Source organism: Cavia porcellus, unplaced genomic scaffold (genome assembly GCF_034190915.1).
Source record: "Cavia porcellus strain 051 isolate PalLab524CR breed Dunkin Hartley unplaced genomic scaffold, mCavPor4.1 scaffold_8, whole genome shotgun sequence".
NCBI lineage: Eukaryota > Metazoa > Chordata > Mammalia > Rodentia > Caviidae > Cavia > Cavia porcellus.
This window is the reverse complement of record NW_026947491.1, coordinates 13,705,971-13,713,856: the sequence shown is the minus strand read 5'-3', so window position 1 is coordinate 13,713,856 and position 7,886 is coordinate 13,705,971. Positions and strand designations below refer to the sequence as shown.

The following is a 7,886-nucleotide window of genomic DNA, read 5'->3' as shown; positions in this document are numbered from 1 at the left end:
AGTGCTAGGGATAAAACCCAAGGCTTTTACACTGAGCCATTTAGCCAGCATGCTTTTATATCATTATTATTTTTCAGCAGAGTCTTGATAAGTTAAAAAGACAAGGGTGGGCTCAAACTTTCAATCCTCCTGCCTCAGCCTCTGAGAGTGCTAGGATAACAGGCATGGTCCACCACACTCAGCTGAATGGTACTTCCTCACTGAACTCTTCTATGCCCAGTGGTTGCTGTTCAAAAATAAGTAGCAACATTGTGCAAGAATTAGTGCAAAGGGTTTGGGTGAACAGGGAAAGCACTTCATTTTAAGATTTCTCAGTTAAATGATTGTTGGTTAAGGAGATGTTGTGGGGAGACCTACAACCATACGTTTTTTCAGGATTTCTTTTGAAGAGAAAAAAACAATAAAAACAGTGACCCAAAATTTCAAAACAAGGTAATAAGAGAGTACAAGGCTCAATACATTGCATATTGTTATCTTCATCAGATAATAAGATATAGGCATGAAAAATTGTAGGGTCTCTAACATTTCCTTTAAACAATTTCCTGTCCAAACAATTAGAATTTTTTTCAATAAACTATCATTTTTTCTTATTTTTATTTAGCATTTAATTCTCCTGGCAACGTTATCTTTCTAGCTTCTGATGCCCAATGCAGAGATATTGGGAAATACGTCTTTACGGTGTAATTTACCAATCACATCTTTGTCTGGAGACATGATTCCTTCAGTATCTTGCACCTAGGGAAAGGCACCCAGTGTCCTGGCTATGGTCTCATTAATTTGCTCTCCTAGAAGCCAGGTACCCCAAGGACACTGCTTTTATTTCAGCCTCTAAATTAGTTGCGGGTGCTGTCCGATCTCCAACACTACTGCCACACTCCTAAGTGCTTAAGATGTTCACAGTTCTTAAAAGAGAATGTATCACCAAAAGAATGCAGTTTTAAAAAAAAAAAAACTCAGCTAGTATGCTGTTAGTTTTTTATTAGAAACACACACATACATGCATATATTTGTTTGTATGTAGGTACAAATGTCATGTGTATATGAAACATAATAATAAAGTACATCACATTACACCCACATTGGAGTTCAAGCTCCAGTGAACAGTGTTGGATTAAATTGAATTTTTTTCTAAGCCCAAATTCAGTTGCTATGGAGTCTTTCTGGGGTAGGTATGCTTTGAAGTAGACACATCTGCCCTGAATGAAAATAAATTGAAGATCAACCATATTCCGCAAGCGGAAACTATTTGAAGTCTCTCTAAAAACAATTTCTCGCTGGGCGGCTTACATCCTTAAAGGCAATCTGTGGCTTTCTCCGGCAGGCATCTCGCCCCCACTCAATTCTTCAGGAATAGATTGCTGAACTCATTGCAGAGACCTGGCTTTGAAATCCATCAGGCTGAAAGTGGCCAAGCCTTTGGGCATTGCCGGACAGCAGGGCTTTGAAGGAGGTCAGAAATCATGAATTTCAAATCCACCCAAGCTGAGAAATGAGGCTCCCAGGTACCGCACAGACTGCATTTCTGAGGAGTGTCTCGGATTACTCAGTGTGGTCCACATTCCCACCTGTAAACAGACGATGTGCATCAAATTGGAAAATACTGTAAATATTTTCTTTGCCTCCGTGATGAAAGAGGATAACCCAAGCAGGGCGAAAAGGAAGTAGAAAGGAACATAGTCGCAAAAGCTTATCTCTAAAACATTCTTCACTACTACCTAGAGCCTCTGCATTCTCTTTCCCTGACGCATTTAAAGCACGTACTTTTGAGTTGACTCTTAACCCTTGGGCTGATTCAAATATGTAAATCATCAGCCCCTCCACTTTGTAATGAATAAAATTGTATTTCTGGGCCAATTTTATTTGATTTTTCACTTTTTTTTTTTTTTTGCAAGTTCTTGTTTGTCCATGTTTGCAAAACGTAATGATTTCATTCATCGTAGGGAATTGGTACATGCACATAACACATCTTAATTCTTCATTGTACACTCTCTCTGCTCCTCCCTCCAGACTTCCTTGGAATAAATATCATTCTTATCACATGTATGCATTCTTACATTTACAAGGTTTGGATATGAGTGACACAGTTTAAGGCAAAATATGGCAACAGGTTCTAGCACACGTCCCTGAGAACAAGTTCTAGATGTGCACAGTTAGCAGTCTGATGTGCTGATGCTTAAACTCTCTGGATTACCCTATGAAGCACAGGCAGTCATAGAACTCCTGGTGGTATTTGGGCTATTTCAATGGTATTCTGCCCATCACCTGTTATACGAAGAAGGTGCTTAATGCAGGGGCTCACACTGCAAACTCTGCAGTCAGATGTCTGACACTAAAGTCGACTCACTATGTAGTACATGTGGGTTTGGGGCAAGTACATGTAATTGTTCTCAGTTTCTGCATATGTAGGACAGATGCAGTCACAATACAGAGTTTTCATACCATGGCTTTGGCTTTGTTGAGGGGTGTGTGTGTGTGTGTGTGTGTGTGTGTGTGTGTCAAACATATCTCAAGACAGGACCTGGCACATAGTAGGCATTAAATAGATAGCTGCAGTTGCATTTGTTAGTAATTCATTGCAAAGAATATTTTCTGCTTTTAGTGTATCTGTTTCTTTTTGTAAGAACAAGTCCATTTTGTCTCTAACTTGTACACTGAGAAACATGTTGGTCCTATTTTGAAGGTCATGATACACAGTGTACTAACTAGTTTTATTCCCTAATTATTTTGTTATGAAATTTTGTTTTTATATAACTAAGAAGAGTGCTTTTGACACTCTCTTTATTAATATCTACATGTATTACTTTAGAATAAAAAATAACTCAAATTTTATTTATTATTCTGCTTGCTTGTCTCCATTTTTCATTACTGAATTGTCTTATTTTTGGTACAGTTAGACTTATATATCTTAATATAAATAGCATTTCAAGTATTTAACAATATTCAAATATTCTTCCCAATATTTACTTGAAATTTTTCCAAAATAGATATCGAGTCTTTTAATAGGAAATAATTAGCCTCTAGTCACTGGCATATCTGAATAGACATCTCAGAAGCCAGGAGGCCAGTTTCTGTAGAAAGGTTTTGTTCTCAAGAAAGAAAGAAATAAGGAAAGAAAGAAAGAAAAAAGATATTAGTTCAATAAAATTTCCCTATAGATTTTTCCCTATAGAACAATGTTTTGCACTGTGAATAAGTAAGGAGGGAAGGAACCTCCGCTGCTCTGATAACTGTGTTTTCAAAATGAAAAGCCCGTATCCACCTATCTCATTGCGTCACTGAAATAGAGGTCCTGGAAGCAGTAGATTACTATTGATCTACTCTCTTTGCTCTCCAAATCCTAAATAGTGCTAAATAGTACCAAGTTATGCTACTGTGAAAATTTGCCAGTAGGAAGATAAGGCAAAGATTCATAGTAAGGGGACAACATAAATAACTATTCTGTATGAACATTTAAGGCTGAGAACATTGGATATTTGTAGAGGAAAATTCAAATTGTTGATGGCATGATTTGAAACATTTAATTAACCAAACATTTTCTGTGTTATATTTGTGAAAAAGTTTAAGGCTATATCATTCATTAAAAGTCTTCACATGTTACACTGACTTAGCACAAATTCAAACTACACTTTTGTATTTTCCATATGATGATAGCCCCAATCATAATTGTAGGATCAATAATATAAATCAATTGTCAATCAAATTTCCCTTGTTTTGGGGGCCAGTTATTTAGCTTAGCAGTATAAGCACCTTCCTGGCGAGTGCAAGGTCATGAACTCAGTCCCCACTACCAAAAAAGAAATTCTCTTGTTTTATCTATGCTGAAATTCTTGAGAAATGTAAATACATTCAAAAGGTTTTATAATCTTTTCAAAATAAGAGTTAACGTCTGGAATATATGAAAAATTTTCCAAAATTAACCCCCCAAAACAAAAGATAAAATGAAAAAGGAGAAAAGTGAATAAAATAGATATTTGTCAAAAGTAGTTAAAATGAACAGAAAGTATATGAAAAAATATGCAACATCTTTAGCCACTAGGGAAATGCAAATTAAAACGACACTAAGATTCCACCAATCAGTATGGCTATCATCAAGGACATAATGAATGCTGCTAACGATACACATGAAAAGAAACCCACTACCTTGTGGGTGGGAATGAAAAGTACTTCAAGTGCCATGAAAATCAATATGGAGTTTCTTCAACAAACTAAAAATAGAAATACCATTTGACTCAGCTATACCACTCTTGGGGACATACCCCAAAAGAACTCAGAACTGCACACTACAGTATGAGCTGCACACCCCTGCTTATAACATTGCAATTTGCAGTAGCTGAGCCTTGGAAACAGCTTCGAGGCCTGTCAATAGATGACTGGGATAAAGCAAATGTGGAACATACATACAATGGAATTTTACACAGTCATGAAGAAGAATGAAATTGCATCATCTATAGGCAAATGGATGGGTTAGAAATCATCATTTCAAGTTAAATTAGCCAGATCCAGAAAGCTAAATATTGTATGCTTGTCTTATATGAGAAATCTTAACATACATAAATTAATAAATAGATAATTTTTCAAAGTAAGACAAAACAAAAAACTAGGTGGTAGACTGCAGGAGACCAGGAAAGGACGAGAGGTAACAGTAGCAGTGGGACTGAAGTTGATTAAGATATCGGGGAATGTTAACATGCATTAATATATTTTTTTAAAGAGAAAAAGTATACCCTTGGGTGCTGTAAGTTCCTAATGTAATTGAGGACACTTGAGCTTCATTGTTTGTGAAAATAAATGGCTTCTTTTGATCCACGCGTCTGGTAGTTTACCACGGAACACTGAGTTTCCAAGAAATCATTGAAAGTAAAGTCAAGTACAAAATGAACCTCTGACAACAGAACAATACAGAAAAGATTTAGTATTGGACAGAATAGATATGTACACAGCTATAAAGGCAAATTAAAACACAGTGATGTTCAAAGAATGAAGCTGAAGGGGTAAACAAAGAAACAAAAAAAAGAGCATGACAATGTGAATTTGAAATGATCTGATTGCTTTAGATTACAGCACAGTTACAACTGTGCTGTGACACCCCTGTCCACTGTGACACCACACCCCCCTGTAATTTCAGTGTCTTGGGCAGGCTTTTTCACAGTCACCCTGAACATGCCCCCCATGACAGTTACCTGATTCTTTCTTCTCTCAAATGCATTTGTATAAGTCAGTGTGACCAGCATAAGGTTTATTTAAAATCCAGGAAAACAGAAGAGATTTGTGGATGAGATATAAGTGCCAGTCACACGAGTTTGAAACAGGCTGTTTTGTAAATCCTGCAGAGAAGAAAAACACCTAGTTGGAAGCTGTGCTTCTGCACTGAAAAGAGCTGAAAATTAAATACAGATTGTTGTGCTCATTAGCTATGTGCGTGACTATCACAAAACACCTGAGCTGATTAACTTAAAAAGAGAAAAGGCTTACTTCAGCTCACAGTTACAGAGTTTCCAGCCTATGGTCAGCTGGCTCTTTCACTTTGGGGTTGGGGTGGCCCAATACATCAGAACAGGAGATTGAGCAGAGGAAGTCCGCTTACCTCATTGGCAAGAGGAAATAAGGATTCCAAGATCCTCTTCAAGGCCACATCCCCAGTGACCCATTTTCTCCTAGGAGAGTTTATCTCTTAAAGATCATCTCCCAGTGAGATCACAGGCTGGGAACCAAGTCTTCCACATGACCCATGAGGGAACCCATACCAAAGCATAACATGAACTTCAGAATCCTGTCAGGATAACCAACAGGAATCTCTCCAACATACTCCCTGGGCTCCAGCTCCTCTACATACTGGAGCCTTAGTCTTCTCTCCATTGCTCCCTCCTTTCCTTGGTCACTATCTTCCCTGCACCCCTATCAAGGTATCACAGTCAACTGGAAACTCTTCCCTGTGAGGAGCCATATTGCTGACTTTCAACCTGCATGATTATTCCATGAAATTTCACAGCAGGAAATGGATGCTCACTGCATGCTGTCTTTTACATATGTGGGATTCCTACATCCTCAGAAACACACGCTGTCCATCTCAGACTTACTTCTGGGGAAACTCAGGTGAGATCCATCAACATGTCAAGATGGAAAACAGTATTTTAACATGTCAGAGTTGGGAAAAAAACAGACAAGGTTTGAACCCAAGTTTAGCTGGATCAAGAGTGCAAGTCTGTTTCACTTTGAATGTGCTTCAAAGGTTAGGAAATAAGTACACATGTATTTATTTTTAGTTTTATTTTGCTTTCTTTGTATTAGCATATGTTTGTAGTACACAATAAATATATTCATCAGTTGGTACATGAACAAAGCATCTTAATTTTTTTGTCTCCTACCACTCTCTTCCCTCACTTCAAATTCTTGGTGCCCTTTCCATTTGCAAAAGCTCTGAAGAAACATGTTTGAGACTGCTAATGAGGTCAAGTATTTCCTCCAGAACAGAAATGAAGGAAAGATAGCATGTGCCCTGGGCCTCACCGGCCACATCCTGGCTGTTCTGGTGTGTTCCATAGCCTGGGCAGAAATTCAGGAGCTCAGACCTCTCCCTGCATCCCTGCAACCCAGGAATGAGAATCTGCATTTCAGTGAGGTCCTCGCGTCATCTTCCAACAATTCTGAGTTCCAGAGACACTTGTCCCAGATTTAGGAGCAGTCTTCTGACATGAGATGTCAGCGCCCAGCAAGGGGTGATAGTCTCTTAGAGACTCGGTCCGGTACGTGCGTGTGCAATCCTTGGGCGAACACACGGACAGTTGAAAGCAGAGCTGGCTGTCTCGCCTCTGTAGCTATGCTGACGTGATGGGTAGAACCACCCATGCTCATTGACAAAATCTAAAAGGGAAGGAGTAGGAGCGCGGTGCATCCGCCTCCGCCCCCAGCCGCCAGCCCGCCATCTGAATCAGGGCGGCTCTGGGACTTCAGTCCCTCTGGTGACAGGGACACGTCGTGCTGGAATGAGGAGAAGTGCAGGTGTGGCTGCCCCCTCCCTCCCTCCAACTCGCTCACTTACCTCAGCTCTGCCGCAGGCTCTCTTTCTATTTCTGGATGGCTAACTCAGCCAGCGCTGAGTAATGCTCAGCTCCATGGTAGCACCCACCTTCCAAAGGCCTGACAGCCAGCTTGCATCATCTCTGCTGTATCCAGTTTATGTTTCCACTCTGGCAAAAGTGAAAAAAAAAAATTCTTCAGAAAGTGTCCTGATGCTGCTGAGGCTATGGTGGAATGCAGTGGTTTTCAAAATGTGTCCATGCAAACCTTTCCAGATCTTGCTAGAACGCAAACTCTGATCTGCACAGGACATGGATCAGATCCTGGTTTCCAACAAACTGTCGGGGCAGGTGGTGGGGTGGGGAGCAGATTCTTGGCATCCTAACCAATTACAATGATAATTAATTGAAATGTTGGTAAAAACTGAGTTTGAGAAAAATCATTAGGAAGTAATATTGTATATTATCACAGGCACTGTAACTTAATAACTTATATGTACAAAGACTAGAAACTAAAATTATCTGTTATCTACATCCAGCCCTGCCCTATCCCAGGATGAATTCCTAGCACAGGGCTCAGCCTCTGTCCCTCTCTTTTCTGCATCTTTGCTTTCTTCTGTTTCCCCTGGACCACAAGCTTTCCCAGGGTCCTTTCCACAGGTCATACATGGTGGTGGTGGTGGTGGGCACTCTTTACTTGTGTTTATTTGTAGACAGCATTATAAGGAGTACTGAGAGTTCTCAGAGAATTCTCAGACCACTGCACATAAAATCCGCGTGGGAAGTTGAGCTGTGTGCTAACTTCCAGTGGACAGCAGCCATGGGCGTCTTTCTCCTGTAGGTGCCTTGTGGGTGATTTTTGACCTGGCT

At 39.7% G+C, this 7,886-nt stretch overlaps 1 long non-coding RNA gene across 1 annotated transcript; it reads right to left on the bottom strand.

The window, feature by feature from the left end:
* Positions 1 to 1,049: 1,049 nt before the first annotated feature.
* LOC134477149 (uncharacterized) lies at positions 1,050 to 7,164 on the bottom strand. The gene is made up of 3 exons (XR_010049061.1): positions 7,040 to 7,164; positions 5,181 to 5,324; positions 1,050 to 1,565 (listed from the first exon to the last, which is right to left on the bottom strand). It is a non-coding gene; the product is annotated as an uncharacterized LOC134477149 (long non-coding RNA).
* Between the last annotated feature and the right edge of the window lie 722 nt (positions 7,165 to 7,886).